Source organism: Eumetopias jubatus, unplaced genomic scaffold (genome assembly GCF_037043125.1).
Source record: "Eumetopias jubatus isolate StellerSeaLion01/CBP00866 unplaced genomic scaffold, mEumJub1_p1.0 scaffold_16, whole genome shotgun sequence".
Taxonomy (NCBI): domain Eukaryota; kingdom Metazoa; phylum Chordata; class Mammalia; order Carnivora; family Otariidae; genus Eumetopias; species Eumetopias jubatus.
Window position 1 is genome coordinate 46,843,111 of NW_028274822.1, and position 27,928 is coordinate 46,871,038.

The following is a 27,928-nucleotide window of genomic DNA, read 5'->3' on the forward strand; positions in this document are numbered from 1 at the left end:
CTCTAATTCTCTGAGCCTGTGTTCCATAAAAACAGTTGTAGGCTGCCATATCATCAACTTTTATAAAACTAGTAAACTAGTCATTTTTTAAAATACTGCCACAGCATATGAGTGTCTATCAATCATTTATGAGGTAATGGGTTCCTAAACCAAATAACTTGCTGAAGACCAGCAAGATGGGATGATCTTATAATTTATCATCCTTACCAGTACGCTTTTGAGGACGAAAGGAGACACTATCTAATGGCATTCCAGAGCAGTATGTTTAAATGAGAAATGTTCTAGGCAAACCCAACTGTGTGTGTGGTCTTCCCATCCAAGGAGCGAATGAATATAGGCAACCAACCAAGTGCTAACTCAACTCAAAAATCTGAGTTAGTTCTAGAGCTTCAGATGACTTCCTTCATATTGTTGAGATTTACATTGGCTCAAATACTCCCTGAGATAGATAGGTTGTGAAAACTTATTCAAGTTTTGGAGCAACCAAATATTGAGGGCCCTGAACAGAAGGACATGAAGGTGGCAGATAGCAGCTGGAGGGACAGCCCCTGGAGAATGCTAGTGGGCCTCCAGGCTCCATCCCACAGGGTGACAGCACTTTCCCCTGATCACCTCCAGGATTCAGTATTTATCTGTAAGTTCTTGAAATCAGATTCACTAGTGGATCCGAACGTGATCGGCCTCAAGCGCAAAGGATATAAAGTCATGATTCACTGAAGAAACATAAAGGGACAATAAACAATATAAGAAAAATTACCCCCATTTGTAATCAGGAAAATACACATTAAAGCAACAAGGTGATACCACTTTTTGCTAAGAAGTCCACGACACAAAAAAATATTAGTAATAGCTAACACTGGAAAGAGGTGTGTAATGTCTTAAATCTATATACCCCTGTATTTTTAAACTGATTCTATTCCTGCATTTTGTAATTTTAAGAAACGAAGTTAAAAAAATAAATACAACAAAACAAAAATTAAGACTAGAGGAAAGCAAAAGAGAAAATAAAGGAAGAGGTAGGGAAGAAGAGGGAGAAGGGGACCAGGGCAAGGGGGTAGAGTCTTTGGAAAATGTGAGCAGAGAGAAATTGCCAGTGACACAGTAGTCACAGAATCTTTATGAACATGAACATCTACAATCCAATTCTAAGTGTTTTCATGTCTCTGATATAAACCTCTCTTTCAGTAAAGTCTGATACTCACAAACGTTTCGTGCAGTTGTTCTTGGAACCATGGGAGCAGAGGGAATGGAGAAGCTCCAGACAGGAGACTCCAGGAGGGTGAGATTCAAGAAGGGGCAAAAGCTCAGAGCCAGAGTGATCGTGAGAACCCAGGCTCCTAGGGATTTACAGGAATCTTGAGGAAAGCTTTGCAATTGCCACAGAACATAGGAGAGGAAATCTGTGGCAATTTCAAATCTCAAAAACCCAAATGAACCCAACTGATATCTTAGGGACATAGTGATGAAAGAACTTCAGGAAGCCCTGCTTCACTCTGTTTCTGTCAGATGATTTTGTTCATTTCTGCTTTAATCTACTATGTATTGAAGTTCTTTTTAACTCTCAAAGGGTGATTTTATTTCCAAGTCCTTGGGCTACACTTCCCAATTGTCCCAATGTACCAATCACAGGCAGGAAATGCAAACATTTGCCATAATTAATAGCTCTTATTATCTGCTTCCTGTAAACCCCAAATATGTGACACATTAACAAGGTCACTTAAGGTACATATCTCGCTGGTACCATCCATTATTATTTGGATCTTTAAATTTTGCAAATGGAAACAATAACTGATGTTGACGTAGCATCTCATAGAAGAGTTTGCCATGCACTTCAACATAGTAATCGGACGTATTTCTAAGTTGATATGTGACAAGATTATATTCCAAGTGCAACACAGAATACTAAGAGTATAAAGAGAACACATTACTGTGCACCTGCGCGAAAGCAGGCAACAATCCACAGTTGGAGAACTAACATCCAACTCCATCAGGGTGTTACAGCACAGTAGATGCTCCAAGCGCCCAAGAATACAGCCTAGAGAGGGCCAACCTTATTTAGGCTGGGCTGGCTGATGCTCCTTGTGTTGGACATTCTCCACTAGCTTCAATCAGCCCCACTCCATTCTCCCGCCTTTACTGCACCTCTATAGGCTGACCCTACAAACCGTATCACCCAAGCTTACATAACCTCTGGTTCCTGGTCGGGTTCCTATGGGAAGCACACTCAGGATACTGGTGAGAAAGGGAAGGAGGGACAGAGACAAGTCTGGGTATTTCTTCTCAGGGGCTAAATCTCTTTTTCTTCATGGCTCACGTTCTCCTTGGGGCTCCAATGACACAGTATCTCCTCCTGTCCCTTCACACCTGGGGGTGGTAAGGGCTTCCAGCCATCTCTAAACTCTGATGTCTCGACCCTTAGTTGGTTCTCTCCACCTGTTCACATCAGTCAGTAGCGTCTACACTAAACCTATTCAATCAACCATCTGAGTAGAAATCCTGATAGACTCTGATGGATCCATGCTAAAACAAAGATCTATTTCTTACCTGCGCTCTCCGACCACCATGGGCTAGCAGGCAGCTCTGATCAGGGTCAAGGCCTGATGGACGCTCTGACTCATCCACATGAGGCCTCCACAACTGAGAGATGATCTAAAAGAAGGTCTAAAACACTCTGACCAGGAAGCGACACATATTGTTTCTTCTTATAGTCCATTGGCCACTGAAAGTCATGTTTCTGGCTCTACCTGACTGCAGTAGCTGGAAAATGTGGGGGAGTACCTGGGTATTTGGTGAACAGTAAATCTCCCCCACCCCAGGGCCAAAGGAAGGTGCGGGCATTCCCATTCTGGGGAGGGAGCAGGAGTGGTTTAAAGCAAATCTCTGGGGATTTGGAGAAATATGGTTCAGAAATCTGCAATATTGTAACAGTGTTCACGAGCACATGTTTCCATGTGCTCATAAGAGCTATAAGATAACTCCAGCTGTGATGTGTCAATATCTGGTAATGATAGCTTCTATGAAACCATTTTCCAGAGCTGTGGGTTCTGTGGATTTTGAATTTTTGAAGATGATACTAGAAACTTGCTTAATATTGCAGGGAGGCTTTCCATCTTGAAAATAAACATCCCTTACTTCATAATTTTGCTTGGGAATAGCCCTGATTATATTCTTCCAGTTATTATTCTCACCAACCTCTACAACTCTTTGGGGGGTGATAATCCTGGGTAGAGACAGGTATAGTAGGCCTGAGATGACTTTATGTAATGGAGAAACTATCCCCATAGACTCATATCCTCTCTCTACCCCGAAGGAACCACCTAAAGGGAAAGAATCGAGTTCACTCTGTTTTCCCCAAAACAAGAGATTTTAGTTCAGCGTAGCAATTACAATTATGGAATCTCAAATATTCACAGAGTTGTTCAGTAAATATTTATTGAGCTCCTATTAGATGTCAAATGCCAGGCAAAGCTTTAGATCCTGAAAATACAGCAGGAAACAGGCAAGCACAGTCCTCCCTGACCTGCTCTCCTGGGAAAGACTCGGGCATTAAATAATGAACCACACAGTAACTTTTCTGTGTTACAGATGTGACCAAACCTACAAGAAGAATTGCAAAACTGGGATGAGAAAGTTAAGAAGGCCTACCCAAGACCAGAAGTTTAGAAAGACGTGGTGGAATAGGGTACTTGGTGACTTCTAGCCTGGAATGACCCTTGTCATTCAGAGAGGCTAGGAAGGGAAGGAAGAGGGAGGAGTTGGGGTGGTCTCATCTCTCCCGGGTTTCTAATGTAGAAAACACCCACCTTTGGGGTCTAAAGCCTTAGCCTCACCAGTTAGCTACTAGAGTTTCCCAAACTGGAAAAAAAAAATCATTCTAGCAATTTCACGGCCAAAGTCTAACCAATAGACCTCCTGACCAGGACACCTGGGAGGGTGTCCTGCTTGAACTGAAGGGGTCCAGTCCCACTCGGGCAGGCCCAGCATGCTGGACTGGCCAGCAGGACAGCCCACGGGAAATTGATTTGCCTGAGAGGCCAGGTTCCCAGCGGCTGAAAAGCCCCTGATGAAAGAGGGGCTCAGACAGACAAGTTCTTCTTCTTCTTCTTCTTCTTTTTTTTTTTTTCGCTCTCTGACAGTAAATTTTCTATTATTGTAAGAGAGCGGTGAGTACTTAGTGGAAAGGAGAGTCAGAAATAAAAAGTGAAATTTTTATTTTCTACCAAAACCTCTCATCAGGGCCCCCGTAGACCCAAGGATGGCAAGGCATTGTACAAAAAGAGAGGGAGGCAGCCTGCCCTTCTGAAGCTGAGAGAGGACACAGCCCAGCCAGGCCATTGTGATGGCCTGCGGTGGCCGTGCCCAGCAGCCATGGCAGAGCCCCCGGCACTGGGGCCCCCTTCAGGGCAACTCACCTGCTGCTCGAGTCATTGACGAGGCAAGTCCTCACTCCTTGGCAGGCAGCAGAAGTCTCAGCAGCCGATATCAACGAAGGGGGCCAGAGCCGATGAGAAAAAAAAAATTGATGGACACCACCTGGTAGCTGACAGTAGTTATTCATGAGCACATGAGCGAAACCCCCTGAGAACTCCCAGGAATAATTTGAAGGGACTTTGTGAAGCACTGGATAACCTGCAATAATAAGCAATAGTGAGGGGAGTGAATACCAGCAAAACACGGGTAATTAGTAGATCAGAAAGTGGATGACAATTTCTGTTGGTGACTTCGCAAAGCACCTCTGGGTCAGCACTGCAGAGTGGTAGGGTCTCCGTTTTCCAAATACCTCTTCCAAGGACAAACTGGCAAGCCAATGTGTTCCGATCAGTTTTTGGAGGGTGACAGGGGAATTTTCAACTATAGGAGGCAGAAAAAGCCAAATGACAGAGAAACCAGTCAAGAATCTAAAAAGAGTGGGGACGGGGGTGGGGGGGTCCGTAGAATCAACCATAAAAAAGGTCAGTTGCCAGAATTTACGCAAAGGAGGAAAGACAATGAACTTTAGGAGACCCATTTTTAACTGGCTCCTGGGTTTGGTAGGAAGATGGGAAACGGGGAAGAAAGGCTGAAAGACAAAGGAATTGGGAGGAGCTGGATGCTCTTCAAGCAGACAGACCTGCAGGCACTGGGACAAGCCAGACCAAGGTGTGAGGGGACCGGAAGCCAGCAAGATGCCAAGTTGGCTGAACACAGATCCCTGCAGAGACTTCAGAGGCAAACGGGGCCAGATTGCTACAGAGGAGCTTAAAGAAATAGCAGGATTATATGGAGATGAGAGAGAGAGAGAGACGGAGGGAGAAGGGAAAAGAGAGAGAGAGAGAGAGATTTTAAAGAAAACGTCCCAGAAAAGGAGCTTTCCCTGTTAAAGCTCAGCTGAGACCTTCCAAACATGGACTGACACTGAGACCACATGAGATGGGGATCGCAGGCCCATTCCCACCCATGCCCAACCCCGGTTTCAGCTCCTGCCTTGGGCAGAGCTTACTCACTGTCCTTCCAAGGGTCACAGTTCTTAACTGCAAGCAACAGAAATCGACTCTGGCCCAGTTAACGACAAAGTTGTGTTTTTCAGGCACTGGTTAGTTGACAGAAACACTAAAACACCTGAAGAACCAGATTTGGGGGATGAGGGCCAAAATCCTACCACGGAATGCTTCCGAGGGGAGCTCCGCTGCCTCCATCAGGCCCAGACACTGGGGCCAGTCCCCCCAAGACTCCAGGCTGCTGGCCACAAGCACCACTCCCCAACACCCTGGAACCAAAGAGAGGGTCTTCCAGGCCCCCCTAGCTTCCAGAATGGGCAGAGTCCACGTTCTAGACACAGGGGAAACCGGGAACGCTAGTGTTTGGCACTTTCCCCTTCAGCTGGCTGCTCTGCCTCCCAAGAAGATCCACAAGGTGGTGGCTCCCCAAACAGGGGACCATGGATCCTTCAGACACTGAGGGGCCGAATGAGGAGGGCCCACCCCCGTCAGCACTGCGCCTGATGACGAGCGGCATCGCTATGACAGGGAAGATCGCATCCATCTTGTCATTCGTGCGCCCCGGCTCTGCACACCTACTCCCCACCTCTTCACCCCCTGGTACTCCTCGCTTCTGCTTCGCTTCCCCGCTGCACGGTTTAGAGGGAGGCCTAGGTAGCAGCTGAGCAGCGCTGCCCGCAGTCGCCAGGAGGATGCAGGAGAGGGGGAGGGAGGGCGGGAGGAAAGAAGCTGTCTCTCCTCTGTGCCCAGGAGGGCCTGTGGCTTCTGCCCTCCCTAGCTTGAAGGGGAGGAAACAGGCTCTGTGAACATTCCCCAAAGTACAACTGTCCATCTGTTACACTTGGATGTAATGGGGGTGTTCTTTTTTTTTTCTTTAATCATTTTGCTACATTTTACTGGTAGCTTCCATGCTGTTTAAGCAGGTAATCATCTATTCCTTAAAAACCCTGGCACGATTTATCAGAGAGCCTGCTTGGCTTTCTAATGAGTGATCATAATAGCTGTGCTTGCTGGTGTCTCCTTTTTTTTTTTTTTTTTCGTTTTCAGATTTATCAAGGTCTGATTTAATTGCCATAAACAAGGAAAAACAAGATCAAATTAACAGATGAAATCATAGGGTTTGGAGCTGATACATATTAATGAGTTCTTACTTTTGTGATCTGGCTAATAATGACCCCACACCTTGATAAAATTAGCCAAAAGGAAAACAAACATATCAGGGCACTGCAGTGCTTGGATGCTTCTAGGCTGGGAAGCCACCAGATACAGAGCGAAGCTTCCTCGGTGAACCAGAGGGAGTGGGAGCAGGGTCTGCAGGACAAACGGCCTCCGTCGCCCCACGCCCGAGCCCGGGCCCCATTTCAGCTGGATGGTACCTGCCTGTCCTGTGAGCGGCCCAGCACTGTCCATTCCCCAGGCCGCCCAAACGGCCCAGCAAACCCCCTTGGCAGTGCCCCAATCTGAGAAATCCGACACAATATAAGCCACTCCTCGGTGGAATTCTCCTCAGTCCTTTTAACGGGCTTGAAGTATTTTACATCCTTAGGAAAACCACCTTTGAATTAGTGGTTTTGTTCTCTGAATTGTGCTTTGTATTTGCTCTAATCAAATTCCCTCTCACCCAGATAAGCATTAAATGTGGATCACATCAGAGGCAAATACTTGCAACTCCCTGCCTGCTCTTCTCAGAGAGGAGAACTTGCCTTTGTTATGGAAATATTTCTCCGGAGTGAGCCGACTCGGGAAGCCGGCACCAGCCACAACACACCCTTTCTGCCCCTGTGTTTCTGCACCCTTTCCAGCCCCACAACTTAACGCGGAGTCTTATTTGGGATGAGAGTTCTGTTTTTATAGAAACACACACACCATCAGATTTTTCAACTGTCGCCTGGGTGGTGGTTTTGTGAAGCGGTTAAGGATGCCAGCTTGGAGTCTGAGAATTGGGTCCACCTCCCTGTCTTACCACCTACAGCTGGGAATCTCAGATAAGTCATTTAACTTTTCTAAGCCTCACTTTCTCCATCTGTACAATGGAGGTAATAAATATGTTTACCTTCAAGGGTTATTGACAACTGAATGAGGTCACATCTATAAAGTACATGGAACGGTTCTTAACACCTAATAGGTACTTAAAATTTTCTTAGTCTTACTGCACATGGTTTTTCTCCACTTTATCATTAAATCTCTAAATAAGCATTCTTAACATAAGCACTCTACGTTCTGGTGATGACATAGAGCAGTGGTTTGTAAATGGGGTCCTCAGACTAGCATCATTAGCATCTTATTAGAGAACTGGCTAGAAAAGCAAATTCCCAGGTCCTACTCCAGGGGTGAGACCCAGAAACTGACATTTTCATAACACTTCCAGGTCATTTGGGCACATACTCCCGTCTGTTTGGGCACGTACTCCATTAGTACGAGGAGAGTATGGTATAGGGAACTTCTCTTGGAGGAAATGTTACCCTATTAATTTCACCTGCCCAAAGCTCTTCTTTTTAACTTGTTGGCTATTTCTATTTCTATTTATTGGGTTGGCATTTACAAAAGTGACTGCAGTTGGCATATAGTGAGAGTGATAGCAAGCATGAAAACGAAATGAGCCATATTCTGCTTCCCTTACTCTGAGCTTTTCCAAAACGAAGTTTCAAAGACAGTTAGAACTGTGTGTTCCATTTCAGTACCAAAGAAAAGAATCACCGAATCACCACTCCAACAGAAGAGGGAAGTCTTTGGATAAATCAAAAAGACAGGAAGCTATCTTCTCTTGACTCTGTTGGGATTTGGGACAGACAAAAGAGAGAAGGCTAAGGAAAATGTTAATCTTTTAATCCTAAATGCTCCACAATACTAATGATAAACATGGGGGCAATTGCAAGGTTTTTAATGATAAAACTACATTCTAAGGTTATAGATCTTTTGTGGGGTTTATGTGCACAAAAGATAGGTATTTATAAATTTGCCAGTCGGGGCTCAAAATGCAAAAGTTCATGGTTTCTACACATACCAGTAATATTTTAGGTTCCATACAGAAAGATTGGCAAGTTATAATCATGAGAACTAGCATTTTTGCCCTAAGCCATGATTTTGATCTAAATATGCTCTAATGTTAAGTCTCCTGTTTTAGAGATTGTGTTATTATTACTGTTAAGATAATAAGTGAATATTTGTCTTAATAATTAGGCAAAATTAATGCTTTCTTCTATTCCCAGAAAGCGCTGTGGGACCCGAGGCAGCGGGTGCCGCTCTGGGGCTATCTGCAGATTTTACATCTTGAATTACTTGTACCCAACACTTGTAGCAAAAGATCCTTTCAAGGAAGTTTGGCAACAATTACATTCCCTCGCCAGGGCCTGACATCTGTCAATTCTATTACACCTTATGAGCTGTGACTGCTTTATGGAGGCGAATTGTGGCTAGCGGAATGCGTCACATTACCGCATGGTCCCATCTCTTGGATTTAGAAGCCTTGAAAGATTAGAATTTCTCTGGCTTGCAGAACAATGGGCATGAAAACTAGGTAAGAATGACATAAAAGTCATTCTTCCCTCCATTTATATGTTAGCTGAAAGCATTTTTTTTTCCTGGTAGTTTCAGTCTGTAGCAGGGCTGTTGTTTGAAACTTAATTTCTCTCTACATATTTTGGAATTTCTTTTAATTGCAATTTTTAGTGTTATAACTATATTAGCATAGTTAGGGTCCCCAAACAATATCCTGAATCATAAATTAGTTCATGGCTAGCCTTTTATTAACTGGGAAATCCTGTTGGTTTGGCTTCAGAGTTATTAAAATAACAATGACAACAAGAGTCAGTGATGGCATAGCCGTGGTTCCCTGGGTACCTAGGGTCTCTCCTGTCCCTGGGATGCAGGGAAATAAAAATTAGGCTCAAGAAGACATGTAGAGAGGTCATTTAGGCCCATTTAGGCCTCAACTAGGGACCCAGTTAGTGAAGAGCAGTAGAAAGCAAAGCAAGTGTGAACAGTGATGGGTCATTAATGATAAACACAAGAATCCCAGGCAGGGCTATAAGACTGTGTCCTTCTACAGGGCTGATTTAAGAGACAGGAAAACATGTCAGTGGTCTCACAACCTTCCCTTTCTACCCTGAGATAGCTTTTCCCTTCCCCTTGTTAGACATAAGGGGCAGAAAAATGCCACTGTTACGTATGAGGATGGTGGAGTCACGGAGACATGGATCCAAATTTTGGTTTGTTCGGTCATGTAGAGCTGTGTCACGCTGGGCAAGTTACTTAACTTCTCCAGGCTTCCATTTGTCATCAGTCCAGCTGAGAATCTGATGAGTGCCATCTTGGCACAGAGTAGAAACTCACTTAGCACTATGCTTCTTCTTTCACAGGACCCTGCCCTCAGTTAGGTTATGAATAAAGTCGGCAGGGCCGACAGAGATGCTGAGCAGAGATTTCCTGATTGCTTCTTTGTGTCTCCCCCTAATCTTGTTGAATGATTTTCTGGTTATTTTTTTTTTTCTCTTCTTTTCTTTCCTGCATGATGATGGTTGTAGTAGGCAACATAAGGGCCCCCCAAAAATGTCCATGTCCTAATGCCCAGAAGCCATGACTGTGTTACCTTATGTGGTGAAAGAATTTTGCAGATGTGATTAAATGGAAGATTCTGAGATGGAGGGATTATCCTGGGTAATCTGGGTGGGCCCCATGAAATCACCAGGGTCCTTATAAAAGGGAAACCTGAGAGTCAAAGTCGGAGAAGGAGATGGGACGGCAGAAGCAGAGCAAGATCTGAAGATGCTATGCTGCTGACTTCGAAAATGCAGGAAGGGACCACCAGCCAAAGAATGCAGGGAGCCTCTGGAAGCAAGAAGAGGCAAGGGAATGGATTCTCCCCCAGAGCCTCCAAAGGGAAAGTGGCCCTGTCAACACCTCAGTTTTAGCCAAATGAAACCCATTTTGGACTTTGGCCTCTAGAACTGTAATTGTAAGGTAATCAACTTGGGTTCTTTTGAACCAGGAGTGTGCCCTAACTTGTTACAGCAGCAGTAGAAAACTAATACAATGTATACTGTTGTGTAATTCAACATTGCAGTAAAGAACTGCAAAGAAAAACAACTCTCTGCCCAGCATAACTGACAGACTAATTTGTCAATTCTAGCAGTTCTATAGACTGCTCTCCATTTTGGCCTTCAAAGGAGATGCAGTGAAAGTAAATTTTTATTTAAAAGTGAGCGTGATTCACTTGGGAGAAGTAATCATATATCAGAGGGGAGAAATAATTGCCTGGGATTTGTTTTAAATATGGGGGAGGAGGTTTGGGTTGATCTTAAATCTTGGTTTTTATATCATTTTCAACGAGTAGACAGTGGTGTTCATAGAAGAACTTACTAGAACATAGTCAACCCCTATCTGTCATTTAGCCCTCACACCGTATGTTGGAATGGGTTGAAAGACTCCAACAGACCAAGCAAGCTGAGGAAAATCCTCTGGATTTCAGGCTACAACTCAATCCCCAAGGGTGGCATCACAATGCAACTGCCTAGTTGCCCTCTGTGACTGCTCAGTCTCACTCTCAAGACCTTCTTGCCTCAGTGTGAACCCATCTTTACTCTTCTGCCTGGCTCAGAGTCACCTGACCTCCACATATTTTGATTATTTACTCATGTTTTTCTTTTTCAGTTTTTTTTTTTTTTTTTTTTGGTGGGGGTGCAGAGCTTTGCCAGAGACAGAATCTAGGACCCTCTCACTAGGTCTAAAATACCAAATCAAAAGATTGAAAATGGAGCCCTGGGTAACAGATTTAATCCCTAAATAACCAGCCAGATTCAGTTCTCACAAAAAAGGGGAAAAAAGTATTAGCCCACAAACCACGGGGTTAGGGATCAATTTTCTCCTTCAGAAACAACCACAAACTACCAATTTATGGCCCATAAACATAAATTGTATAGCTTACAACTGATCCCACCTACCAGGGTGCCCCGTATCTGGTGGGCCCTCAGTCAAAATGTGTCGGTCTTTTTGTAAAATCCTCTGTGAAGTCAGTGACTCACGACTTGGACAAAATAGGCTTAGGTCCACTAGCAAACCTCAAAGAGGGGGGTGATGTTACACTCCTTTCCTTAACAAATAAGTGGTAAGTGCCTATTATGTGTTGTGGGGAGATATTTTGGGGGAACAAGTAACATCTGGAGACTCTGCCTCTTCCTCATTCCTCAAATTCCAAAACAAGCAACCTTCCTCACAGTCAGTCCCTTAGTCCTGTTCTCGACAGCTCTTCCCAGTCATCCCCAGTGATGTTCCAAATCCAGGGAAACCTTACTTACTCCCAGAGAAGAGAGAGCAGAAAGGGCCCCCAGTCACTAAAGGGAGTGTGAGGAGGCTGGGCCCTTCCTCCTGCCCCCGGGGAGGCCATCTCCCCCAGCCTGCCTTCTGCAGCTCTTCGCTGCTCCCCCTCCACACCCAGCCCGCCACAGGATGCCAAGGACAGATCCAGTCGGTGGTCCGTGTGCATTCGCCCAGTCCTGGAAGAGGTTCTGGGCACGTGGAAGACAGCCTGGCCTCAGAAATGTCTTGCAGACTCTAGCTGTTAGGGCTTTCACGTCGAGAAACAAGCGGGGAAGGGAAATTAAAAAAATAGGTTGGGGTAGGTGGGGCCTGGGTGGGATTTGTTCAAGACCAGATTTAAAACATTCTGCTCTTTTTGAAACAACTTACTTTGTAATCATTGCCTTGGCATCTGGCCCTCTCTCATTTAACCTCATCTGCCTGACTTTAAATTCATGGAACAGATTTTCACTGCCTTGGACTCCAAGCAGTTGGCTGGTAGAATGTTCTTGGATGTTACCAAAAAAAGGCATTTGATACCATTAATCATATTGCCATATGTAATAAATTGGCCGCCTATGGTACATCGCCTAAAATTGTCACATGGTTCCAATCAGAGCTCTGCCAACTGAAAGGGGTTACTGGAAATTCTGACTCTCCCTTTCAAGCACGCCTGCTCCGTGTTCCATGGGCCCCTCCTGCTCGCGCCACACATTAATGACCTGCTGGCTCATCGTGTGCACAAAGGCCAGTCCTTAGGAGGATGCGCATGTCCAGGGGTGCTGCTCTACGTGGGCAATAACCTGCGTGGTATCAAAGTCACATCATGACAGTCTGTCTTTAACAGCCAGATGACCTGAAGGTGAATCCGAGGCATCACTTAATTTGCGGTTTTGCATCTGCTTCTGCCCTGGTTCTTTGTAAACCTCCTTCCTGGGCCCCTCCCCTAACTATACGCATGTATTGAATTTAGGGGAGCAGTGTCCCCCAGCAAGAATGCTGTTGTCCTCATCTCGGCGGCCCACGGGAGTGGTGCCTGCCACGGTGTGCAGTGGGGATGCTCTAAATCCACTTGCGAACAATTGATTTCAGTTTGCGGGAAGAGGAGGTGGACAGAGACAAAAGGTATTGAAAGTATCCTGCGGTATCCCAGCCTTAATGAGTTACATTTACGCATTAGGTTTTCCTTTCTTTGTTTTTGTCCCTCTTTTCTCTCTAACACAACAAGGCTGCTCTACAAAAGATAATAAGGAACTAAACATTTCCCCCAAATCAGATTGTTGTTCTCTTTGGTTTCGAAACTTTGAAAGGCCTTTATGAAATGCTTTGGAATTCAACCCCAATTTTGTTTTTGAAATGGAAAATATTGTATGCATGTTTTCGATAAAATCTGTGTGAGTACAGATGATGCCCCTTTCTAGGTGTTTGCCTGTGTGCGAGCATATGTGCACACGTGCCCCTTCTTTGTCCACATCTGTGTGTGCTGATTCCAGCTGGGGCCAGGTACTGAAATCCTGAAATACAGTTTTTGTCTCATTTCCAGCAGCTCTAAAACAGGAAGTACAGGAAATCTTAGTCACCACCACCCCCACCCCCCAACTCCTGAAAAAAGTTCTATTCTCATGAAACTTGCAGCCTGATCTTTGCAGACCCCAGAGGTTCAGGCAGTTTGGGTAGGGTTCATATAAACATCCCTGTCACCATCTGAAACCCATAAATAAGGCCATTGCGGGGGGCGGGCGGGGGGCGAACCAAGTTTCCTCCTTTTTCGCACCACATCTACATCTTTTATCTTCAGTAAGACATTGTTCAGCAGAGTAGGAGAGCATTTGGGGAGAGGCTGAGCAAAAAGTTAATAGATGGCCTTAAGAATAAGAGCTCCAAGTGAAACACAGAGCTGGTCGTGTGCTCTTATTCACAGAAACCCAACCCAGGTTCCAAAGGGCCGGTGAGAAAGGGAAGATCTGCCATCCCCGCTGCTTTGACAAGTGCCAGCAAGATCAAGACCAAGGCTCTGTTGATCTTGGTCTTTTCCCATATAGGTGGTACAGTGCACATGTAGCAAGTTTGACCTCTGCTTCAGCGGAAAACAAACAATAAAAGGGAGATAAATAGCAGGTTCTGAAGAGTTAGTGGTTACTTACATACCCCCTGAATGGGCAATGCTCTGGGGACACATGAAAATGCAGTAATATACCCAACTGTGCAAAGATCCACCTCCTCACCCCCACCCGCCGTTGGCTATAGTGAAAAGTTCAAATCTAAATATTCATCACTTATATATTCGGGGCCTTTGTTACAAAATTCTGGTTTGAAGATGCAAAATGACTGGCTTTCTTTATTAATTGGTTGTGTTTTGGACTGACAAGCAGATTCTTCTTGCAGAGCCCTAGATGCACTTACACGGAATTAATCAGATTTGGCACTTAATGGTGTCACACTTCACAAGAACTCATAGCTCTTGCAGACGCCTTTCCCTTCTCCTCGTGTAATCAATATTTATTGAGCATGTGGTGAAACCAGGGGTGGGGGATAGAGAAGAAATCTTCTCTGCCCTGGAAAATCGTTTAGTTCACACACACACACACACACACACACACACACACACACACACACACGTAGGGCTGCATACTGTAATCACATGTGTTTTTTGTGTTTTTACTTGTCACAAAATTCATTTGAATTTATGTTTTGTTTTTAAGTTTACAGTATTGCAGGGGCTTTCCCTGACCTACTTTGTGAGCACCTCTCTCGTTGGAGCTGTTGGTATCCATGGCCAGTGAGTCTTTACTGATGGGAACATTCAGATTGAATACTTGATGTCCCTCATGGACATTGGTGTAATATGTGGCAGGCTATTACCTTTTTCCTCCAACTGTTTGGTGAGGGGGCTTCCAGGAAGCCAAAGACAATGACACAGCCTTTTTGCCGATTCAAGTGTAGGTTAAGCAAGCAAGTTAAGTGGGTCTTGTTAAGTGGCCTATAGCTGAAGCTGGGTGTGCCAACAATTTATTACGGGGTTGGAGCAAAAACTGAAAGCTAAGGAAAGCTTTAGCAAACCTTAATGCCAAAGGACCATATCATGATACAAGAAGAAACCTTACTCCAAGACAAATTTCAGGAGGACCTAGAAGGAGCACCCTAATAAAGCAAGGTTGGGAAATGTTTTCTATAAGAAGCAAGACAGCAAATATTTTAGGCTTTGCAGCCACATATGGTCTCTGTCATATAATGGTGTGTGCGTGTATGTTTTACAGTCCCTTAAAAATAGACAAGCCATCCTTAGCTTGAGAGCCCTCCAAAAATAGGACACACACTGGATAGGGCTGGTAAGCTGAATTTGTCCAGCAGGGAGTGGTTTGCCAACCCTGTAAACTCCCATTTCACAAACATTTCTTGTGCACTTATTATGTGTTAGGCACTGTGCCAAGAGTGGAACTATCTAGATAAATGGTTTGGCCCTGTTGTCAAGAAGGCCTTAATTTAATACGCTGTAATAATTCAGCAAGGAGTGGAGTAAGTTGTAACTAAAATTTTATGAGATACCAACTGGTACCTCCATATAATTGGCTTCTCATCTTAATCATGGCCTAATCATCTTGGTAACCCCATCACCTAGCACATAGAAGGAGCTCAAAAAACGTGTTAAAAGGACACCAAATTTTTACCTAAGACATCATTCTGTTTTAAAGCTTGCTATATAAAGTTTTTAACCACAATGCTTGGCAATATTATTTTAAAAAGTTTTGTTTTGTTTTGTTTTGTCTTTCATTGAAGAGTTTACTGAAGCATTTTCTCTTCTAAGTTGTATCTTCCTTTACTTACCCTTTACTTATCCCACATCTTATGTCACTAGAATCAACATGTATTTACATATGCAACATACCTACACAGATAGAGGTAAGATTCAGAGCTTTCCAAAATTGCAAATTTAATATTTTTTACCAGTTCCAAACTTTTAATTCACTATTTAGAAGCCTACAGGAAATAAATTCAGGGTGCCTGGGTGGCTCAGATGGTTAAGCGTCTGCCTTCGGCTCAGGTCATGATCCCAGGGTCCTGGGATCGAGTCCCGCATCGGGCTCCCTGCTCCTTCGGAGCCTGCTTCTCCCTCTGCTTCTCTCTCTCTCTGTTTCCCTCTCTCTCTCTCCCTCTGTCTCTCATGAATAAATAAGTAAAATCTTTAAAAAAAAGAAATAAATTCATTATGTAATTTTTTATTCAACTACAAGACTGCAAGAATAGACTGTTTCCTTACAAAATACACTCATCATTCACAGATGGAGATGTGAACTTGTTATGCCAAGATGAGACAGATGTGGTTCTATTCACCTGGGGACAGATGCTTCATTTATTCCTTCTCTGACATTCTTCTTTTCTTTATATAGATTCATGTTTCTGACCTATATCATTTTCCTTCTGCTAAAGAACTTTTTAACATTTCTTGCAGGGCAGACCTACTGGTGATAAATTCCTTCAGTTTTTATTTGTCTGAGAAGGTCTTTATTTCTCCTTCAGATTGAAGGACAATTTTGCTGGATGCAGAGTTCTAGGTTGGTAGTCTGTTTCTTTTAACACCTTAAATATTTTATTCCACACTCTTCTTGCATGCTAGTGATGAGAAGTCCGTTGTATTTGCTATCCTTCTTCCTCTATACGTAAGATGCTTTTTCCCCCTCACTTCTTTCAAGATTTTCTGTCTTTGATTTTCTGAAATTGGAATGATACGCCTAGGTGTAGATTTTTTTAAAATACTGTTTGTTGTTCTTTGAACCACCTGGATCTGTGGTTTGGTGTCTATCATTAATTTGGAAAGTTCTCAGCCATCATCACCGTATATTTTTTTTCTACTCTGTTCCCCAATTCTTCTCCTGGGTATTTTATACCTTTGAAACTTGTCTCACAGCGTAGATGGTCCGTTTGGGGTTCCCCACGCCCCTTTTTCCATTTGCATTTCATTATCTTCCTCCTCACTGATTCTTCCCTAGGCTGTGTTGAGTCTCCTGATGAACCCATTGAAGGCATTCTTTATTTCCCTTACATTATTTCTGATTTCTAGCATTTCTTTTTGATTCTGTCTCAGCATGTCCATCTCTTTAGTTATATTACCCATCCTTCTTGTATATTATTTACTTTTTCCATTGGTGCCCTTAACATATTAACCATAGCTATTTAAATTCCCTGCCTGATAATTTCAACATCTGTGTCATATCTAAATCTGGTTCTGAAGACTGCTCTGTCTCTTCAGGCTGTATTTTTCACTTGCTTTTTTGGCATGCCTTGTAAGTTTTTGTTGAAAGCAGAACATGTCATATTAGGTAGTAGGAACTGAGGTTGATAAGCCTTCAGTGTGAGGATCTATCTTAATCTGGCTGGGAATTAGACTGTGTTTAGTGTTTCAGTAGCCATAAGTTCCAGAGATTCAAATTCTTCTGGTGTCCTTGTTTCAGTCTTTCTTCCAGACTTTGGGTTTCCCTAAGTACTCCTTCTCATAGAGTCTGTGTCTTACAGCCTTTTCAGCTACAGGCCACTGTTGTACTGGAGTCCTGTTGTATGGTGTCAAGGAGTGGGAAGAGGGAACATTCTATAATCTTACAACCAAACCTAAGTGCTTGCATTTGGCTCTCAGGGCTGTGACCTTCACTAGTGACTTTCCAGCTTTTTTTCACCTGATCTTTTCTCCTTCCCCTGGATGCGGCATCCCCAATCTATTTCCTTGAAACTCTGACATCTCTTGACTCTATTCCTCACTCTCACCCCTTAGGTGAAACAGGAAGTCTATAGAGTCCTGGAGTGGGAGGAATGACCTTCCTTGACTGGGGTTAAGTGCTGGTAAAGTCTTTCCTATGGGCCTTTGTCATGGAGAAATCTCTTGGTATATGTCACAATGATTATTCTTCCTCTTCCCATGCCAAAGCCATGAGGGAATCAGATCTTCACCACGAAAACCTGGTGAGGTCCTTAGAGGAAAAGTTTACAAAAGTGTGCAGTCCCCCAAGACTGAAGTCCCTAGGAATTTCTCAGTCTCAGGCTAGTCTATACTCAGCCTCCTCCAATTCGTCAAAATTACTCTGTCAGTGTTCTTGACAGTTCATGGCTCCAGGAACTTAAGGAGCAAGTCAACAGATCTCAGCTGTATCTCCCTGGAGCTGTGTGTCTCTCCAGCTTTCAGGGTAGAGGTTTTCTTGCAACCTCAGCTCTCTTTTGAGCACAAGAAATATCATTGGTTTTCAGTGTGGTCCAGCTTTTTTCTTGTTGTCAGGATGGGAGGATGGGAGTGGCAACTTCCAGGCTCTTTACATGTCAGATCTTAAACCGGAAATAACAAAATGTTTTAATGAAGAGGTGTATGAGCAAATAAATAAAAGTAAAAAATAAGTTTCTCAAATCAGACTCAAGGTTTGACTTTTCTATGACAACTACAGACCAGGACTGAAGTACCAGTGCCAGCAAATTGCAGGAAATTACCTAAGAAGCAAGCAACTATAGAATCAAAATGGCATTGAGAAGTAACAAACTTTTTATACATTTTGTATACCTATGTTTACATAGAAGAGGATTCAGTGGGATGATTACATTGATGTGTGATTTCAAATCCTACATCTACTTAGTTATAAGTTTTATATACCCAGAAAACACATCATCCTCATCACCAAGAAATTATGAAGTACCTACTATGTTCCAGAATTACTGGATATTCATAAAGGATGTGATTGGTGAGCTCAAGGACTAGAACACCAGCTAGAGATGAAGAAGGTATGAATAAAGAGATTAAATAACAAAACTTTGTATAAAAATAATGAATTTTCATATATTGCTAGAGGATGTACATTGATTCAATGACATGTATAATATTTTAAATACTTATATGGATAATTTATTGAAGTATGACTTTATAATTAAAAATTAATTAAAAATAAATAACTCAAAGCAGTATGTGTTAAGTGCCAAATGAGTGGTAAAGAAATTGTAGCACAAGATCGAAGAAGCTGTGTATACACAGTAGTTGGCTGGGTACTAGTCATCACCCCACAATTGCAAGCACCCAAACATATTTTTGTAACATTAACTGGCACTACTTAATCTCAGTTTCAGCTGAGCTCCTCCCCACCAAATGTATGTCATACTATAAATTGACCAAGCAAGACTTAGAAATTATAAAAACATTGTGTGATCCTTGGCTGAGTGCTATCTTCAGTTAAGAAAAGAAATTAAAGAGACCAAGAAAAAAAATTGAGTGATTTAAAGAACCCCAAACTTCTTTGTCTTTCCACCAAAAGGAAGGTGTAGAACGTATCTGATTTTTACCTCAATCCTAGGAAAAAGAGTTTTAATAGGACCCCCAGCAGCTTAATATGTCCATGCAAAGAGTTCAAGGACCCATTGGGATGATGTCTAACTGATGCTTGGAAAACCTAAAGTCTGGAGACTCACAGGCTAGGGTTCTGCTAACATGAGATCATCACAGACTGCCTGCAAAGTTGTACTGACATCAATCAGGGGTCAACCATGGGATTCCTAGGGCTTAAGGAAAGAATCATAAGCAACTTAGAAAAGATGTGTTCCCCACATCGGAGAAACTGGGGATAATTCTTAAGAACACCCTATGAATGTGCTCTGAGAGAAAGGGCCAACTTGAAACATTACCAATTCCAGGTATTGCCTCTGCCACCTTGTAACAAGGTCAAGTCCCACCACAGAGCCTTTACACTTGTTCCTTCCACCTGGGATGCCTCTCCACCAGGTGTCTGTTAGCTAACGTCCTCATCTCTTTTGGGTCTTCAATCAAATGGCATCCTATCAGTGAGGCCTTATCTGGCTACACTGCCTAAAAGTACCAATACATTATGTCCCTTTTCCTTGTTTTATTTTTCCGCTTAGCACTTACTAAACGTTACACTTATATATTTTTTTATTGCTTTTCTCATCCACTAGATTGTAAGCTCCACAAATATAAAAATTTTTGTCTATTTTGTTCACTACTGTATCCCCAGGACCTAGAATATCACCTAACACATAGTAAGCATTCAGTAAATATTTACTTAATGAATAAATTAATAAATAAATGAATAGAGAAGTAAACACATTGACAAGGTCTATGAAAGACAAAAGTAAATGAGTTTCTGATTATTCTCATGAGACTTCTTTATTCAACATGTTGATTATGCTAGTTTCTGATTAACCTTGTGGTGCTTAAAATGGTATATTGCACATGGATCAAAAAGTGCAGATGATCAGAAATGTCAGGAAGACTTCTGGTGGGAGCTGGAATTTAAACTAGGTCTTAAAGAACTGATAGGAACTGAGAGACACCAAAAAGGTCTTTGAACAAGAGTAAAGAACCAAGAATGTCCATGAGGTACTCACTGAACTATAAATAGATTCATTTGCCTAAAGCAAAGGATTGTGTGGAGGAAATAAGCCTTTGGAAGGATGCAGAGGGCATATAGTCACTAATGACAGTAGGCCCTAATGCTATCCTAAACCTATGTGTGGAACCAGCCTTTGCCCACAGCTGTGAGTTGGCTTCCAGTCAACAGAACAAGTCAAAGATAAATGAGTCAAAGCTGAGGGTCAGACTTTAAGGACCAGAGACATTGAGACCTCTTGTAGGAGCCCAGCCAGTGTGGGGTTGTCTGGTGGTGACCAACAAAGGCATCTATGAGGTCCATCATGAGACTGGGTGGGAGTTGGGATAAACGCACTCTATGGTCCCTGCATCTCCATATCATAAAATATGATTCTCAGTCAGAATCTTTCAGGGCTTGGAGAAGGGTGTTGCCCTGGGGACCCTGCTGTGTTCCAGCGGCCTTTGAGACTCCCAGCCTCTGACTGGCCAAGGCCAGGGAAGCCAGTCATTGCATTGTTCCTAGGAAGAAAAAGGTAAGAGACCTTACTTTCTTTTCTCCCTTGGGCAGGCTTGCTTCTATGCTCCACATGTTTGCATCTGCTCCTTTTGCATAGATGTGAATTTCATTGTTGACAATAAGTTCTTCTACACTCTGACTCAAGACAGTTTTCTCAGCTCTAAACTTTTCTGTAGTCTTTGACCAAGATCATCATTACATTCTGCCCATATTAGGGTAGGGCCACTTAGCTTGACATTGTATTTTCTTCTCAATCCTTCCCTGACTCATGCATAAATGGACTTTTTGTCTTCATCTTTAATTGATTGCTGCTTATAGTTAAGCTTACCATCATTTCTGATGAGTCCAAGCCCATGTGAGAATTTTCACTCATTGTCTTGTTTTCTAGTCCTTTTGGCCAAAATCTAAATTGACCAGACCCCCTTTATTTTCTTTTCAACAATTTCCCTTTATAGGCTTTGTCACAATTTATAGATGTTCATTATAATATGTATGTATTTATCTTTATGTTTTTATTTAATAGCTGTGTGCCCCCCTGACTCGTCTATAAGTAACATGAGGTCAGAAGAATGTCTGTTTTGTTCACCACTATGTGCTGAGCCCCTAGAACAGTGTCTAGACCCTCAAATATTCAATAAAAAATGTGTTGTTGAATATATTCCTTAAAGGACGAATGCCCCTTTTACTTGCTTTATCTTAAAATAAACGACCTGTTTATTTTATGGCCCTCTTCTTACCTCTGCCAGCCTATTCCTTCCTGGTCCATGATAAAGCTTATTTACACACCCGCTTTTTTTTTTTTTTTAGGTTTTTTTATCAATCTTTTTTTTTAATTAATTTATTTTTTTTTTGATGTGGTGTTCCATGATTCATTGTTTGCATATAACACCCAGTGCTCCATTCAGTACGTGCCCTCTTTAATACCCATCACCAGGCTAACCCATCCCCCACCCCCCTCCCCTCTAGAACCCTCAGTTTGTTTCTCAGAGTCCATGGTCTCTCATGGTTTGTCTCCCCCTCCTATTCCCCTCCCTTCATTTTTCCCTTCCTACTATCTTTTTTTTTTTTAACATATAATGTATTATTTGTTTCAGAGGTACAGGTCTGTGATTCATCAGTCTTACACACTTCACAGCACTCACCATAGCACATACCCTCCCCAATGTCCATCACCCAGCCACCCCATCCCTCCCACCCCCCAACCCTCCAGCAACCCTCAGTTTGTTTCCTGAGATTAAGAATTCCTCATATCAGTGAGATCATATGATACATGTCTTTCTCTGATTGACTTATTTCACTTAGCATAATACCCTCTAGTTCCATCCATGTCTTTGCAAATGGCAAGATTTTGGTGTTTTTTTGATGGCTGCATAATATTCCATTGTATATATACACCACATCTTCTTTATCCATTCGTCTGTTGATGGACATCTTGGCTCTTTCCATAGTTTGGCTATTGTGGACATTGCTGCTATAAACATTGGGGTGCACGTATCCCTTCGGATCACTACATTTGTATCTTTGGGGTAAATTACCCAGTAGTGCAATCACTGGGTCGTACGGTAGCTCTATTTTCAACTTTTTGAGGAACCTCCATACTGTTTTCCAGAGTGGCTGCACCAGCTTGCTTTCCCACCAACAGTACACACCCACTTTTTATAAAATCTGGCTACAACACAAAAGGTAAAGAATTACAGCACAAATCATAAAGAAATGCTTTTTTAACAGAAACGGGAAAATTAAAAGGAGAATCATTTTTAACCACCATAGCTCCTTCCCTTCTTCCCAAATATAGCCCATCAAGAGAAGAGCCCAGAACATTCCTCGAATAGTGTTCTGAAGCTCACTGAGCTTGGACTGGGATAGCTGGAAAGATGAGGGAAGCCTCCCAAATCCAGGTCCTCTTAGAAAAAATGTACAGCCCTTGATCTTCAGACCACCAAAAAAAAGGGCTCTCCTCCTCTCTGCCTGGAGTTTTTATGTATTTAAATAATTGTCTTAGGGGTCTGAGGAATTCATAACTCACCTTGAATCACATGTCCTAGCCCATGGTTTGTGTGGAAATTCATTTCTCTTGTGGACACATGAATTACTTCAAGGACCCTGAAGTTGGTGATCTGTCTATAATCTCTTTAAATCCTTTTCCTGCTTTATCAGAAATGGGTAAAAACTGGAGGTCACCTTCTTCCTGATTGAACAGTTCTGAGTTCCTGCAACTAGCAATATTTCTCAGCTGCCTGGGCACTAACATCACATAAACTTGTGCCAAACTAAGACCAGGTCTCCCGGGGTTAAGAGGCAAACTACTTCTCACGCCTTCAGAACGTCTGATTCTGACTGGTGTAGGGACTATGTTCACTCTTCTTAGTTTAAGAGCAACATGCATACCTATGGCACTTAGGTGCCATTGGATTCCTTCTCGTTTCTTCGTTACATGTTTGCCGAAACCTTTATAAATTACTGACTCAAGTTCTCGGGAAGCTTTCTTCCTCACACTGGTGGATGGCAATGAGGATTCTGATAGCCATGCCTCCCAACCAGAGTTTCTGATGTAACTGGTGCATAGTCAAGTCCAGGCATCAGAAAAGTCTCCAGGTGATTCTATTCCTCCAGGTGATTCTCACAGGGGTGAGAACTGTTGATCCAGGGAGGGGCATCTCAAAATTTTACACATATGAGATCCACCTGGAAATCTTATGAAACTGCAGCCCCAGGAGGGGTCTTGGGTAAGGCTTGAGACTCTGCATTTCTAACAAGCTTCCAAGTGATGCCAGGATTTTCCTAATCCGCAGACCACGCTGCAAGTAACACGATTCTTTGAATAAGACATAACTATTTAAATATGCAGTTTTATTACTCTGTGAAGTAAAATGAAACACAAGTAAAAATGCAGGTCCTCAGTTATAGTACCAACTTCTCAAGGGCTCAGCAGCCACATGTGGCTAATGGCTCCTGGCTTGAACAGGGCAGAGTAAAAAAAATTCCGTCACGGTAAGGTCTACTGGGCAGTACCACTCTGAACCCTTCGTTTTCCTGTATTACAGTTTGCAAGAAATGACCCTGGCCAAGCCTACAGCACCCGAGTTCCTGCAGCACCCGGGGGCTTTAACAGCATGTGGGTTTTGTATGCATTTCTGCTTTAGACTTTTAAAGGCAAACTTCCTCCCAGAAGAGAGTGGGAGGCCCTACAGAAACCTTTGATTTCAAGACCAGCTCTTGGCCTCAGTAGCTGATCTGTGGTATGACTGGTTTTGTGGTTGCGGCTGTTTCCAGTAAGGCAAACTTCAGCAAAGGTTTGAGTGAGTTAATTTACCCTCTCCGCTTATTTTTAAACTGCTTTTTAGGAATTTTTTTTGTTGTTTGTTTGTTTTTTTGGCCAGTCTCTCGTGCCAACCTATTTTCCCGACATGGCCTGAAAACCAGCTTGGTCATGGTACTTGTTCAGTGTCTGTGCGCTCAGGTCCAGCCACCTGCCCACCCGGTCTTCAGTCCATTCAGCTTCAGCAGGACAGAGGACCGGCGGTCCAGGGCTGTCAGAGGCAATGGCAGTTACGGAAGACACAGCCATGGGAAGATGCATCCATGGCGCTTCCCCCTCGCCGAGTTTATAATTGAATAGAGGACCTATGATGAGACAAGTAAAACTCAGAATCTCATTAAGTTGCTAGCAGTGGCTAGCGAGTGGTAACACATTGAAACATTAAAACAGATTAGTTTCTCATATTAGCCAGCTATCACTGAGCAAAAGGCAGTGGCCAATAAAATGGTACACGGGAGAGGTAGAATTAATGGAGGCAGGGGAGGCCACGGTAAGGTCAGGGGCGGGCTGAGATGGGAAAGGGCTGCACACTGAGTAGGGTGCAGCCCCGCTGGGGAAAGGACTTTGGGAAGGCAGGCGGCGTGGGGCGGGGGGTGGTGGGGGTGGGGGGGTGGGGGGAGTGGGGGGGGTGGGGGGAGTGGGGGGGGTGGGGGGAGTGGGGGGGTGGGGGGAGTGGGGGGATGGGGCAGGGACAGGACGCAGGGAGGAGGGAGGCATGAAAGAAACAATGAGGCAAAAGGGAAGGTCAGTGAAAATGATTGACGAACCTCAATTGTTTCACAATTCTTTTTTTTAAGATTCTTTTTTAAAGAGAGAGCGATTTATTTATTTATTTTATATATAGTATTTATATTTAAATATATTAAATATATTTAATAAAATAAATAGTAAAAATATTTATTTTAAAGAGAAAGAGAGAACACATGGGGGGGTGGCACAAGGGGCAGAGGTAGAGGGAGTCTCAAAGAGACTCCACCCTGACGGCGGAGCCCGATCTCACCCCTGAGATCACGGCCTGAGCCAAAAACAACGGCTGGACCCTTCACTGACCGAGCCCCCCAGGCGCCCTAATTGTTTCACAATTCTATAGGAAGCCATAGCCTTATGTTTACTGCACCTTCATGGGGCCATCATGCCCTAGGATGGAGAGGATGTAAGTATGAGGAAGGGGCTAAGGCTGCAGATGGGGCGGCAGAAGGAACGGGCTTTGTCCTGCCACCTCCTGAGCCCACTGTGAGAGCAAGATCGGCCTGAACAAGGAAGGTAAAAGAGAACTTAAATCTCCACAGCACAGGGCCGACAGGACTGGACTGGAAGGACTGGAGAGTCCATTCTATTTCCAGTGTGACCTGGCAATCTTAGGGTGCTCTTGGTGCCGGGGCACCACCCCTGTGCCTGCTTCATACTGAGCAGCTCCGTTTTTGTTTGTTTACATGTCAGCTCCCATAGACCACTGATCAAGACATTGTATTTATTAGAATACTCTCAGCCTTGGCCTCAGAGCCCCTCTTCACCCTTAAACCTTTACATTCATCCTAGAAATTAAAATGTGTGAGAGAGGAGAAGGTGGAGGGAGGAAGGTATGGGGGTGGAGAGAGAGAGCCCGCACACTACGGCCCACCTGGGGCAGAAGAGGAAGAGACTGAAGGTCTCCACTAAACCAAGCCACAGAGAGTCCTTTCCCAGAACTCATACTTGTTAATGAGACGGGGTCATGAAGATCACCCACCCTGCTTTGTACAGGAAGCTTATAAAGAAAGTTGATGGATCAAAACTTGTGCGTCCACATTAGCTATCATTCTGGAGAACTGTACACATACTTGAATGACATTGACTTTGTTCAGCCACTTTGGTTCCTTAAAATTCCTTCTTTAGTGCCTCATTAGCTTCCAAGCATACTTGTCCTAAACCTCTGTGAAACTTTGGTTTTCTGAGCAATCAGCGCTTTGTGGCACACCCCTCTGGAGTGAATGCCCTGTTGTGGGAAAGAGGTGAGGCATGTTGATTTCAAAGGCAGGTGGGAGCCAATGCATAAGGCTTCAGCTCATGTATCCAGGGTCATCACCTTCAGGAAAGACTAACCCTCCTGACATATGCCCTTGGCCAAAAGGTCAACACAGAAAACTCTTCACTCTGAAAACAGAGCCCTCCGGCTGAGAGAAATAACCCAACCATGATTTAGAGAAAAGCCTATTTCTCTTTTCAAATTTTCCAACTTGACATGTTGCTGTAGTGCACTTCACATCTGATTACATTAGTCACATCACATTATACCGTATCAGATGTGACATGATGCAAAGGGACTGTGAACTGTGTATAAAGATGTACCAGCAGCCAATAACTTCAACCCATTCCTGATGTGGGAGCTGAGCTGCCTACCTTCCTGGTAGCCCTTTGTTAATTCAGATAAAGCATCTATTCTTTTGTCAAGGGGGATGGGGCGTAAGTTCTTACCTGAGTCATCTGTTAGAATAGAAATGATTCTAGATTTCTTGCTTAAATCAGGGCCGCTCTTGCTATCCTAGGACCAAATCTAGAATTTTGTCTCTTCCAAAACTCCCCAAATGATGCCTTCCATGCATCCTACACATTACAATTTGCAAGGGATTTTCAAAGTCACAATCAGCTTATTGACATTCTGTATTCTTAGAAGCCAAAACTTAGCAGACTTTTCCACATTTGGCTAGGTGATTCAGAATGTTCAACAGTGTCTTTCTCTGACCAGAATCTCAAGGGTGGAGGATGGGGCAGGACATAGCCTGCTCTCTGAGTCTCCCTCTTTGTGGCACAGAAAAATCAGCTGGCCTTTGCCCTGTATGGCCTGTGTCTTCCTGATGGGCTGCTTGCATCTGGCGTTTGAATTGACTCAATTTTATTTTAATCGAAATATTGATTTAAAGGAAACTACTGGAGACATATTACAACACTGGTAAACTAACTTTCAGGAGGAAAATTAAATATTATCCTGGTTTCCCCAGAGGGAAGAGCAAAGAAAATGACACATAAGTCTGGCCAGCCACAGTATGGTAAGAACTAATGTCATCCAAAAGTTGAACTTGACTCTTCCCACAGGTTGTCTTTCTTTCATCATTTTCAAGTAAGAGACAGAAAACTCTCTGTCTCAGAAAGGACGGTTTTGGCTGCAAGTATCAGAATCTGTCATAAATTGCCTTTTTAAAAAAATAAGGAAATGTATCAAAAGAAGAAGTTCCAGAAGTGGAAGAGCTCCAGAATCGATTGCTTCGGTTGGTGAATCTTGTCATGAAGAACCCAGTATTCTGGCTCTGGCTTCAGCCCCAGGCCAAGGAAAGGTTGTTGCTGGAGTTCCAGACTTGATATCCTGATACAATGACTTCCAGAGGAACAATACAGGCTCTGTCTCCCTTTCTTAGAAGAGGGGAAAGTCTTCCGAGAACCACTATCCTTACCCTAAAAGACATCCCCTCTAATGCATAGGCCAGGACCATGCCACATATGTTTGTTTCTAAATCAGCTTTTGGCAAGAGGAATGGGATCACTATAACCAGACAAGGAAAGGAGCCACAACCATCATGATGTTGCAACTGCTGTGGAAGCAAACCCTGAGAAACACCACTGAGACACCAGAAATGGGCAATAGCAGTGGATTGAGGCCAACTGGGGAAATGCTGTGGATGAAATTCAGCCTGGGTCTATACTCTTACTTGTGGTGGGAGGGTCAAGAACCAGGGGTCCACCATGTAATGATCACACGCCACCAACTATGATGGGCTCCCCCCACCACCCTGCCCTGGCCTGCCTCCACGTCTGGAAGAGAGCCAGCGTTCAACTTCCCAGAACAGCATACTCTCTCCCACAGGGCAGGTCATCACACATTTTTATTGTACAATATAGATGTATTCTGTCTTTTACACATCAGGCATGTGTATATATATTTGAAAACAGCTGCTGTGACCCTCCTAGGATGATTCTTCTCCAAGCAAAATATCTCC